Source organism: Salmo salar, chromosome ssa15, assembly GCF_905237065.1.
Source record: "Salmo salar chromosome ssa15, Ssal_v3.1, whole genome shotgun sequence".
Lineage (NCBI taxonomy): Eukaryota > Metazoa > Chordata > Actinopteri > Salmoniformes > Salmonidae > Salmo > Salmo salar.
Window position 1 is genome coordinate 84,926,698 of NC_059456.1, and position 12,556 is coordinate 84,939,253.

Here is a 12,556-nt window from a genome sequence, read left to right on the forward strand (position 1 = left end):
TAACAAACTTGTATTCCTTCCATAAATATGAATAAAATTGTAAAATTAAAAGCCTAGTTGGTTTAGCCACGGAAAAAGTCAGAAACGTTCACGCTAGCCATGATTGCCTGAGATAATGTATGGGCTGGACATGCCGGGAGATGAGTTTGGATTGGTCTGCCATGTAGCGTGCCTCTGTCTATAACGTGAGCTGTTCGCTATGTGTTGACAGTCCTTTCTACTGTGCCGTTTTTGAAAGATATAATGTTAGCCATCAAGAACTACAAAAGTTTTGCTACTTTTCTCAACAACATTGATGCCCTGAATTTAGCAGGGAGCTATCGACATAGAAAAAGTGATTGGCTACTTTCTGCACACGCCACGGTCAGTGTGAACCGGAGTGACTTGACACAACGCTGACAAAACAAATTGTGCCTACAAACAAAACAGAGTTAAATGGTTCCAGTCTGCCGTGAAGGGTTTATCCATGTACAAAACCGTTCAAAAGTTTGGGGTCACTTAGAAATGTCCCTGTTTTTGAAAGAAAAGCACATTTTTTGTCCATTAAAATAACATGAAATTGATCCGAAATACAGTGTAGACATTGTTAATGTTGTAAATGACTATTGTTGCTGGAAACGGCTGATCTTTAATGGAATATCTACATGGGCGTACAGAGGCCCATTATCAGCAACCGTCACTCCTGTGTTCCAATGGCACGTTGTGTTAGCTAATCCAAGTTTATCATTTTAAAAGGCTAATTGATCATTTGAAACCCCTTTTGCATTTATGCTGGCACAGCTGAAAACTGTTGTCCTGATTAAAGAAGCAATAAAACTGTCCTTCTTTAGATGAGTTGAATATAACTTATACTGTTGTTGCTGCTGCTATTACTACTACTACTGCTACTACTACTACTACTCCTAATTCTTATACACAGTGATGATACTGAGAGACATTCATAGAGATAGTAGCAGTAATAGTTCTCATTAAACTGCTGAACAGTGAGACAAAAAAAGAGCACAGGAGAGGAACAAATCCTCATTGAACAACAATGCTGGAGAATTAAAAACAAAGATAAGCATCTTGTGCAGCTATGTCATGGACTATACACATAAAGAAGTTGATACCTATACACGTGCATGCACAGTGCACACACAAACATGCACGGATGCACAGATGTATGCCCCCCATTAATCAAGTGAAGCCCCAGTGGTTTCCCTCCCTTAATAATACTACTATGTCTGTGATGGCCTCCAAGATGTCTGCAAAGCAGTGTCTCAATTTTGCAGTTTGACAATCTCTCCCCAGTCTCTTAAAGGATTACCCAATAAGTATTCATCAAGCCAACAGCTTGCAGGGGAAGGGAAGGGAGTGGGCAGACAGAACAGAGGGGAAACGGAGAGGGGTTGGAGTTGGATGGGAAGTGGGGGGTTTGAGGAGACGCCACTGGGCTGTGACTGCAGAATCTCTCTCTCATAGAGTACTGAGCTGCCAAACGAAACGAGGTGCCTTCCAGCTGTGGTTGGCCCACTTTGAATCTGGCACAGTGAAAGGGAAGGGAACCCTTTCACCTAGAGCACTGTTATTTCACAATGTGGGGAGGAACAGCTAAAGCCACGTACAATGTCCAAGTAATGTCGAATCATCTCTTGTTTAAAGACAGACATGAACAGATGCTGAATCAGCACAATCGTTGTGCGGTGGAGAGAGAGAGAGAGTAGAAGATGATCTAATTGGTAGTACACATGCCTGGCAACAGAAAATCAATAACATTAAAGATATTATAGATGACCTAATAGGCCTACACATTCAATGTAAATACAGGGTTTCTATTCCATTCCAAATAACATCTGTTCTGAGCATACCCTTCTCGTCAATAATATTACAGATTCACAAAGCAAACTTACAAATACAATATTCAATAGCCTTTCTGGCATCCACCTACATATGAATATCTATTCCCTGCGGTATCAATTTCCATTCAATAAATGTTAAATTGATCAATGTTGATTAGACTGCACACAGGGCCACCTGTGTTTCATCTGGTGTAAAGGACAGAGGGGTGGGCAGAGGGCAGTATCTGTTCTCCCAGGAGGTGCTCTCCTCTTGGCTTTATTAGCCCTCGCTGGGCCCCTGTGGCTCCAGGCTGTCATCACACAAGGAAATGGCTGATTAATCAGGTGAGTGCTAGAGATGGGGAGAGGCAATCAGGGCAGTGCGTGTCTGCTGGAGAGGAGACTAGCACACAAAAGCCCCATCCTATAGTAAATCATGTTCTCCTATCTCTCTACAAGCACACACCCAGGCACACACACACACAGTGGCCTGCCCCGCATCGCCACGCCTATTCCCCTTCTTCACAACACCACAGTGTGGCTCCTCTCTGTGCCTCAGTGATCAACATGGACATTATGTCAGAGCAGATGGCACTCTGGGGAGGCCCAGCCTCTCTGGGTTTATCATGCTGAAAGATAGTTTAATGGGGTCCAACACATTCATGGCTTGGTTTGACTACGCCTGTCTGTCGTACTGTAGATTATGTTTTCTATTGGTAGTGTTGTAGAGCCATTCATCAATTAGGATCGATGATGATCTGTAGAATACATTAGACTATCTTGTGGTGAAAACCATCTACATTTTACATTTTACATTTTTAGTCATTTAGCATGAGCGACTTACAGTAGTGAATGCATACGTTTCATACATTTTTTCTCCGTACTGGTCCTCCATGGGAATCAAACCCACAACCCTGGCGTTGCAAACACCATGCTCTACCAACTGAGCCACACCAGCTAATGCATTAGATCATGCATATTTCCCAGAAGGTCATATTATTCAGTGACATTATATAACCATGTAACATGCCAGGGATAATATACGGTTGCTTTTAAAATGGAATAAAAACGTGCATTGACACAAGAAAACCCTGCTATCCCCTCACTGATGTAGACTGTAGAAAACGACTTAACTGATTAATACTGTATGTGAAGACGAATTGATCAGTCACTCTCTAGTAGGTTCATGAATAAATGACGTTGATTGGTTAACAGTGGTTCGCCCCAGACTTGATCAGAGCACTATGCCAGGTGACAGCGGGTACCCTGTGACATTGGCAGTAACTATTGGCATACTGTTACCAGTCAAAGACAGGCCACTGTCTGTGCCCACAGTGAAGCCTACAGCAGAGACGTGAGGCTAAAGGCAGCTTCCTATTGATTAAGTTTCAATGTTTATTCACCACGTGCACAGGATAGAACAGGTGAAAAACAGTACAGTGAAATTCTACCCTTGAGAGCTCTTTCCAACAATGCAGTGTTAATAATAATAATAAATATGTAGATAATAATAATAAGGATAATAATTCAACATTTAATCAAATCAAATAAAAACAACAACTACAATGTGAATTAAAGAAACATGAGAATGTGTTTCTTTACAGGGATGATGATCTTTCTGAGGGAGGTTGGAGCGGAGGGAAAGGCAGCATGTGACGATGTGTTTCAAGTGAACAGTCTCTGGTTAAAGAGGTCAGGACCAATCACAGCAATGAAAGTGACAGCTACCTCTTGATGTGGAAAAAAGCAAGGACTTCACTCAACAAATCCTCTCTCTCTCTTGCTCTTTCTGTATCCCCCTCTCTCTTTCCTCTCTCTCTCTCTCTTCTTCTCTAAGCAATCCTTTTGGCAAGTTCATTCCAACAGATATCACCTTATCAAAGATTACAGCTCATGTGCAAATACACTTATATCTTAATTTGCCTTCTAAGCCATGATACTCACAGCCAAATCTTGATAGGTGGCCCTCGCGATCACAGTGAGAGTGTTGTCAATATCAGGGTGATCTAGAAGAGAAAAATAATCAATTTTATGACCGTATGGATAGACTGAAAATCACACTGAAATCAGAGTGAAACAATGTAAAATACCGTCTACTTCAGCCCTGGACAGCTCCATTTTTGCACTAGGTAAATAATCAGATGAAAACTAATGAAACACTATTTGAAGTAACTGAGTGCGTGGCAAGCTAAATGGCAGGACATCCAGTGTGGCTATCTGCTCAGTATGGTCCATATCTGAATAAAAGGATTGGTCCATATCTGAATAAGATGACTACACAATCACCAATCACCCTCACCATATTCTACTGTATGATTGAGATTCCCCAACTGTTTATCACAAAGAAATTACCATAGCAATATGTTAATAAAATAGTGTTACTTTATTAATGACAGTGTAACTACACAGGTTTAAGAGCAACTGAGGGTTACTAAAAACATGTGTATTTCACAAATTGCTCCCGTTCTTTGTTAATGATTTGGACTGCTGCATACACTCTGGCACAGTTAAGCAACCTAAATGAACTCTAAGAGGTTCTGACAGTTGTCTCACTCCCACACAGGACATGCTGATGTATGCTTGGAGGCCACAAAGAGGCGGACTAATGAGTGCTTGCTGTTGCTGGAAGCTACTCCTTCCTCTGATTACAGCTCTCTGAATTTATTTAATTAATGCCGAATAATTTCCTGGTGGCGTGATCTCGTATATATGAGGAGGCCTGTGACTGGCTGAAGGTTAGGGCCCAGATAGACCTGTTTTAGCTATATCTCCAGTACCACAGACCCAGTAACACCAGCCCAATACAACCCAACCTGTCCCAGAACAAAAGCTTGCACACCTAATGGAGGAGGGCACAGGGTCGATTTCATTAAGCACCAGACAGAAGAAAACTGACTGAAAGGGTCTACCTGGAGTTCTTCACTAAGAAACACTCAGTTTCGTTTTTCATTGCCTGCCCTAATGAACACGATCCAGGTTTACAACACACCCTGCAGAAAATATGGTTCAAGTTACTATGCACTACACGATCACACATTCTGATGAGAGAAACACTTTTCTGTCCACTGTAAAATTAACTACATTAGTCATGCATAAATAATTTAGTTGGCTGATGACGTACTTACAGTAATACATGCATTGACGCAAGTATGCACGGAAGCAAGCATGCACAGTCACACTCATACAGGTGTACGATCTTAATTTGAGCCAGTTTGCTACAGCAGGAAGATAATGTGGATTACATTTTCGTATGGGTTGATACATTTTCTGTAAGGGGAAATCAAGTCTGAAATGTCAAAATGGAAATTACAAAGTTCAAAAGCCTTTTTAAACCTCAAATACACTACATGTTTTACATTTCCTGAATGGCATTAACGTTTTCCTGTAACAGGGTGATCAAATTAAGATCATACATCTGTATGCACACACATTATTTCAGCTGCATGTACATATGCTCAATGTTTATGTGGTGTTTTGATAGAGGTACAGTAAGTGATTGTTCCATTAATCTACATCTAGTTGAGACAACAGGGCGGTGTGAAGACTCCCACAAAGCCTCTGCAGCGCTCAGGCTTTTGGACAGTGCCGCTGACATTTAAAGGTCCAATGCAGCCATTTTTATCTCAATTTAAAATCATTTCTGGGTAACAATTAAGTACCTTACTGTGATTGTTATCAATTAAAATAGTCAAAAAGAAACATAAATATCTTCTTAGTAAAAAACAATTTCTCAAGCAAGAATTTTGCTAGGACTGTCTGGGAGTGGTTGGAGTGGGGAGGGGAACATTGAAAAGTTACTGTTATTGGCAGAGAGGTTTGGAACTCTCTTTCTTATTGGTTTATTAACTAATTTAAAGGCCAAATCTCCCTCCAGCCAAAACAGGCTGAAATGTCATTCTGTCTTTTGAAACAGCTCTTACACTAAAAGGGCATTATCATTTAATTTTTTTTTTTTTTTTTACAATTTCACAGTATTATTCCAACCTCATACTGTGGAAATATATATAAAAGATAGGAAAATCAAGTTTTTGACTGCACTCGGTCTTTAACTTACGGGTTCTCCAATACCCCTCAAGAGTCATGTACAGGGATGTATAGGAATATATATTTGGCATTGAATGTAAATCTGAATGGGCACGTTTTTCAGGCCTGGGTTTAATTATAAACACAATAATCCATACCCCAGAGCTATTCACACAGACACACATTTCTTACGACTTGTGGGAACTGTCAATGCGAGATTCCAGGGACACTTGGAATGATTGATTAGTTCCTAAGAAGCACAAGCAGCCCTGTTTATTTATGTGGGTTCCATGCATTGTAAAAGGAAAAAAGGTTATGAATTATGTGTAAACCATCTGAATGCAGTGTAAGAGATATACTGTATATTATAAACTGGGTGGTTCGAGCCCTGAACATTTATTTTTACTGTTCTAATTACGTTGGTATCCAGTTTATAATAGTAATAAGTCACCTCGCGGGTTTGTGATATATGGCCAATATACCACAGCTAAGGGTTGTGTCGTGCATAAGAACAGCCCTTAGCCGTGGTATATTGGCTATATACCACACCCCCTCGGGCCTTATTACTTACTTTTAGGCCTACATTAGCATATGCATAGCCCAGGCCCTTTGTAAGGTTTCTCAATGGTTGCAGCTGTACATTTTCAGCCACCTAAAGATCTGTCTGAATGAACAGTCAATCAGCCAAATTGGCGTTTTGGAGAGTGTATTTTCCTCCACTATTTCGCTAAACAATTCATTCCATGATTTGTAGGATTTAATTGCCCTAAGTGTATCATAAAGACATCCACAGGGACATATTATCCCATCTTATTTTGTGCAATTTGTTGAGAAAATAATTGTGTTGAATATTTCCTTAGTCATCACTCCAGTGTCTCTCTCTACCTGTCACTGCAGCAAGAGAGCAAACAGCTTGTGTTTGTTTCCGCTAGTTAGAAAAGCATCAAGAACAAGATAGTATGAAGTCGCAAACTCTAGCCTAATACACCCAAATTAACAAACTTTTCTGAATATGATATCACAAATGTATGAGAGAAATGAATGCCTTCATGAGGAGTAATTTTATGGTGGTGAGGAACAGCAGCCAGGGTCAGTCTGTGGTGTGCTGCTGTCGACAGCGAGTTTATGGGCCGTAGACTCCAGGTTCCAGTACAGTGAGTTATGACTGAGCCAGTGTCCTCCTTCTGCTGCAGGCCCATGGTGGTGCCCCAGCCACCTGGGAAACTGTCCTAGGTGTTTCTGGCTAGCTAGAGGTGCTGAGTGACAGCAAGGTGAAAAACAATGCATACCATTAGCTTAAAGCTCAGCCCAGACCAGATTCAGACTTCCTTTGGCTAAAGGGTAGGGCTGGGAATTATTATCATGGTAGGTTCCGATACGATATGTATTGCGATTTTCACAATTCTATATTTATTGCTATTCGATACTGCAATTTTATTGCGATTCGATGTTCCAAACATATTGCTCACCTATGTCTGCTGCAGAGGGACAAGAGAGAGCCATAAGAAAACGAGTTTTGATCAGTCATGGAAATTAAAGTGCTGAAAACATGCTGGCTTCCTATTTAAAAATAAGATGAAGAACAAGCTATATGATAAAAAACACCGGTGTTTCGGTGCAGGTACAGCCGACTAGCACTAGCTAACGCTACCTACAGTAACAAAAAATATAAACTGAGTGTACCAAACATTAGGTACACCTTCAATTCCACAGGGATGCTGGCCCATGTTGACTCCAATGCTTTCCACAGTTGTGTCAATTTGGCTGGATGTCCTTTGGGTGGTGGACCATTCTTGATACACACGGGAAACTGTTGAGCGTGAAAAACCCAGCAGCGTTGCAGTTCTTAACACACTCAAACCGGTGCACGTGGCACCTACTACTACTATACCCCGTTCAAAGGCACTTCAATCTTTTTGAATGCCCATTCACCCTCTGAATAGCTCACATACACAATTCGTCTCAATAGTTTCAATGCTTAAAAATCCTTCTTTAACCAGTCTCCTCCCCATCATCGACACTGATTGAAGTGGATTTCACAGCTGAAATCAATAAGGGATCATAGCTTTCACCTGGTCAGTATATGTCATGGAAACATCAGGTGTTCCTAATGTTTTGCACATATAGGCCTATATATATTTATTTTATTTTTTATTATAAATAATATTGCAATATGGTAACTGTATGGGTTTGTCCCACATCACTACTAAAGGGCCATTCATTATATCACAAAAAAGATGGGCTGCAGTAGAGCAAAGTAAAGAGGGGACATGATTGATGTATTCTCTCTCTCTCACACGCACAACTATTTCGCCCACACAGAGCCAAAATCACAATATTACCCAATAGCCAATATGGCCACAAGTGCCTCCAGCTAGAATCACCTTGATGAAATTACGTTAGTTGTTGATCCACAACAGATCTTGGCAAAACCAATCCTAATGTGGCAGATCTGTGAGACAATCTCTTTAAAGCGGAATTGTTCCATCATTCTCTGCCACTGAGTATAAATATATCTTTCTCTCCTATTTGTAGCCTCGGGGAAGACAACAACTCAGAGAAAAGCAAGCAAGGATCGGCATGAGACTGAGACTGTCTTTAATTGGTTATTGGTAACAAGAACAAGTTCACTTTGCTTGGTTGCTGGATACCAATCCTCCAGAGGGTTTAACAACCATTTAGAGGTGGACTCCCAGAGCCCAAGGCAGAGCGAAGGAAGGATTTAGTCTTAATGAACTGTCAACATAGGAGTAATACTTCTCTTTGGTCTTTCGATCAGCCAACATAGTTTTTCAATGTCGAAAATAATAAATGGTCAATACTAAGCCAGTTAAGCCAGGAAACTGAATGAATCATATGTGTCACCATGTACAATTCCATCGGCAAACAAGATTGGCATTTATTTTTTATTAAATGGTTATAAGGGAAATAAAGTGTGATCCCTATCTAATTTACTTGCTGTATGGTGACAGTGGTATTGTGTTTACTATACTGAACAAAAATATCAACACGACATGTGTTTGGTGGTTTATAAGATGGTCCCATCTTTCATGAGCCGAAATAAAAGATCCCAGAAATGTTCCACATGCACAAAAAGCTTATTTCTCTAAGATTTTGTGCACAAATTTGTTTACATCCCTATTAGTGAGCATTTCTCCTTTGCCGAGATAATCCATCCACCTGACAAGTGTGGCATTACACAGGTGCACCTTGTGCTGGGGGACAATAAAAGGCCACTCTAAAATGTGCAGTTTTGTAACACAACACAATGCCACAGATGTCTCAAGTTTTGAGGGAGCATGCAATTGGCATGCTGACTGCAGGAATGTCCACCAGAGCTGAATTTAATTTTCATTTCTCTACCATAAGCCGCCTCCAACGTCATTTTAGAAAATTTGGCAGTACGTCCAACAGGCCTCACAACCGCAGACCACGTGTAACCACGCCAGCCCAGAACCTCCAAGTCCGGCTTCTTTACCTGTGGGATCATCTGAGACCACCCACCCAGAAAGCTGATGAAACTGAGGAGTATTTCTGTCTGTAATAAAGGCTTTTTGTGGGGAAAAACTCATTCTAATTGTCTGGGCCTGGCTCCCAAATGGCTGTGCCCCTGCCCAGTCATGTGAAATCCATAGATTAGGGTCCAATTAATTTATTTTAATTGACTGATTTCCTATATGAACTGTAACTCTGTAAAATCGCTGAAATTGTTGCATGTTGCGTTTATATTTTTGTTCAGTGTACATGGATCTGTAATACGTCATACACAACATCACTAAATCAGCAAGATCCCTCCAATACTACGTCATATTATTTTTCACTGTGTTGGAGAAGGGGAAGGGGAACACACAAGCACCACAACTGAAAATGTCATTCACCATCAAAGTATAGGTAGCCTTTTTATTCTTTAAAAAGGTTACTGTGCAGCAGCTGAGACAGCCCCTTGAATCACTAACCCCTCCGGATCCCCCCGTGCTCTTCCTAACTAGCCCTCTCTCTCTCTCTCTCTCACACACACACACACAGACACGTGGCTCTCCATGACTCTACAGTTTCCACACAAACCAGGAGGGTGAATTCATATGGGGCAGTGGCGGATTACAGGAGACTTTTAGGGCTCTCAGATGCCCCCGAGCTCTCTGGAGCATAGCTAGTGTATGCACACGGGGAGATGTGTGTGTACAGTATGTGTGAGAGAGAGAGTGTGTGTAGTGGAGCTTTGCACACTGGAGAGATCTGGCCCAAATGTAATCCTTCTATTGTGAGGTGGAGAGGGTTGGAGAAGAAAGGGCTGAGGCTGTCTGCTCAAATCCTACTTGCACTACTGCAATGCAGGGGTTTAACATGGAGATATGAACACATGCCATGACATGCCTACACACATATACACTAGATAATAGATACACACATATACTACCGTGTATGAACTGGAAGCCTTGCAGGGACTCTGCACTGTGCTTCAATGTTGCACACAGCAATTCCTATATCATGTTGATGCTTCACATAAATATTCAATACTGTCTCATTGTCCCCCCCTTCATATTAAAGAAAATCCATTTGGGCCAAGCTAGGTTCATTCACATCAGAGGTAAGTGTTTGTCCAGGTTTATATCCTCTATAAGACCACAGCATCACACCCCGATGTGCTGGCACAGGCCACTTTTATAGAGCAGTCTTCTCCAGGAAAATTGTTAGCGAGACGGCAGAGAGGCCAGGGAATTGAAGCTTGCAGTTCTATGAGGAGAGAGTCAACCGCTGAGATAACAGCTGACAAAAGAGTTGTAAACAAAGAAAGAGGGGGTGGGAGAACGAATAAAAAGAAACAAGAGAGATATAAATACAAATTATATTGATGGTGGCTGGTTAAGCTGATCTCTCCTTTTACATTATTCCACATCTGTCTTTCCAGTTGGCCTCAACAACATGGTAGAGTAGAAATATAGTGTATTATGAATAGAAATAGGGTATAAAGAATTAACACATTATTTGGATAGTCTGTAGAGCATCTACAAATGGACTATCAGTAACATTTCAACTAACTATCTACTAACCCTAACCCTAGCCCTTACCTTAACCGGATAATGTATAGTTTACATTAAAAATGTACTGTGAATTTTCTAATTTTGTGACTGCAGTAGTCGACAGTATAGTTGTGTAGGCTAGGCTACATGGCAGATGACTGACTGTGGGTGTCTTTCCTAGTCAGCAGAAACAACCCTTCATAATGACACTCTGGCTCCAATTATTACACTGCTGATATAGGCAGTACAGAACAGTACAGCGAGGGGAAACACCATACGGTCAATCATAGCTGATACACTGACTGCTTATAGAAGCCCAATTCAGTGAGCATATACTGTCTGTATACCTCATGGGTTTACAAACTAATCAACTGAGCTTATTTCAACTGGGAAAAGATTCAAAGAGATAGTTCATTTTGTAGTAGGCTATGTATGTTGCAATATTAGTGAAGTGTAATCATTTAAATATTGGATTTTCAATGCATTTTATAAAGGGCAACTATTCTGTTTTTCTATGTGCTGTTTCTGAATTTACCATCACACACAGTGTTCATCTCTATGTTTGATTATTCTACAGAAACTACTCTCTTGAGGAGAATCCCTTGGTCTTGAGTTAATCCTCTCCCCTGTCCCTCTAAACTGTAAACGCTTCCAGTTTATCAGTAAGACCCCAGAGACCACAACTCCATTATGGGGATCTTATGTTCAAAAACAAAGGTTCAGTGACTGAATATGGCTTTTACATCAAGTCTTCAATTCCTGAAACATATGGCGACTACACTGCACCCTCTAACACCCTTTTGTTATGTTTTTATTTATTCACTTTTTGGTCAAGTTCAAAAACACTTGTAATAAACCGATCATCACAGTTCACTTCTTTGAACAAAATGCAATTTTTCACCAAGCAGCAGGCCATAAATCCTTGGTGGATGGAGGGCAGCCTTTTAGAACTTCCTCTAGTCTAGCTATCTGGCTGCTTCCCTGGGAGACAAATCTGTGTTTATGTAGAGAAATAAGGCCATCCATCACCCAGTGCCACAGAAACAAGCGGTCAGCTGCGGACTGGAATAAATGAGCATGCAGTTTAAGATGAATTACTTCACTCTGTGGTGGCTGCCAACTAATGTACCAGAACACCCCAAATCTGCACTAAATAGAAAAACAAGAAAATGAGGATGATAAAGAGGAAAGAATGAAAATATACATAATGACTTGTTTTGCATAATGAGTCATAGATCACTGTAGTTCATCTGCTTTCTTTTAAGCTGCAGTATATGTCTATAACAAGAGGAACTGACACCCTCCAGACTTCAATGTCATCAAGCAACAGTGGCAACCTAAGCATAGAAAGTAACAACAACTCACCAGGGGACTTATAAAGTCTCATAAATGTCAAGTAAGTTTTAGTCATGTTGTACTATGTGAGCAGCTATACAACCCTTCCAGCAATATTACCCCCATTACAAGTACCAAGTCCTTCTATAGTCAGAGGCTGATGGAATGAAACCCACCTTCAAGTTTCAAGTTTTATTAGTCGTATGTACAGGATACGCATGGTATACACCGTCCAACGAAATGCTTACTTCAAGAGACTGTTGGTCTGTATCCTGGCATTACCCACGAAGGGGGTTTCTGTTTCTGCCTGAACCTATTGTTGAGTGGTCAGTAGGTGTTAATATAGGTCATGAGACAGAC

General features: G+C 40.9%; 1 protein-coding gene across 7 annotated transcripts in view; it reads right to left on the reverse strand.

Moving 5' to 3' along the window:
* Positions 1 to 12,556, reverse strand: part of LOC106572421 (synaptotagmin-2) — an 89,577-nt gene that overhangs the window by 44,750 nt on the left and 32,271 nt on the right. For 6 of the 7 annotated variants that reach the window (XM_014146589.2, XM_014146584.2, XM_014146591.2 and 3 more), the window contains exon 3: positions 3,762 to 3,823. The exons of the other annotated variant lie outside the window; for it this stretch is intronic. The gene's annotated coding sequence lies outside the window, so the exon portion shown is untranslated. The remainder of the gene's footprint in view (positions 1 to 3,761; positions 3,824 to 12,556) is intronic. 7 annotated transcript variants of the gene reach the window in all.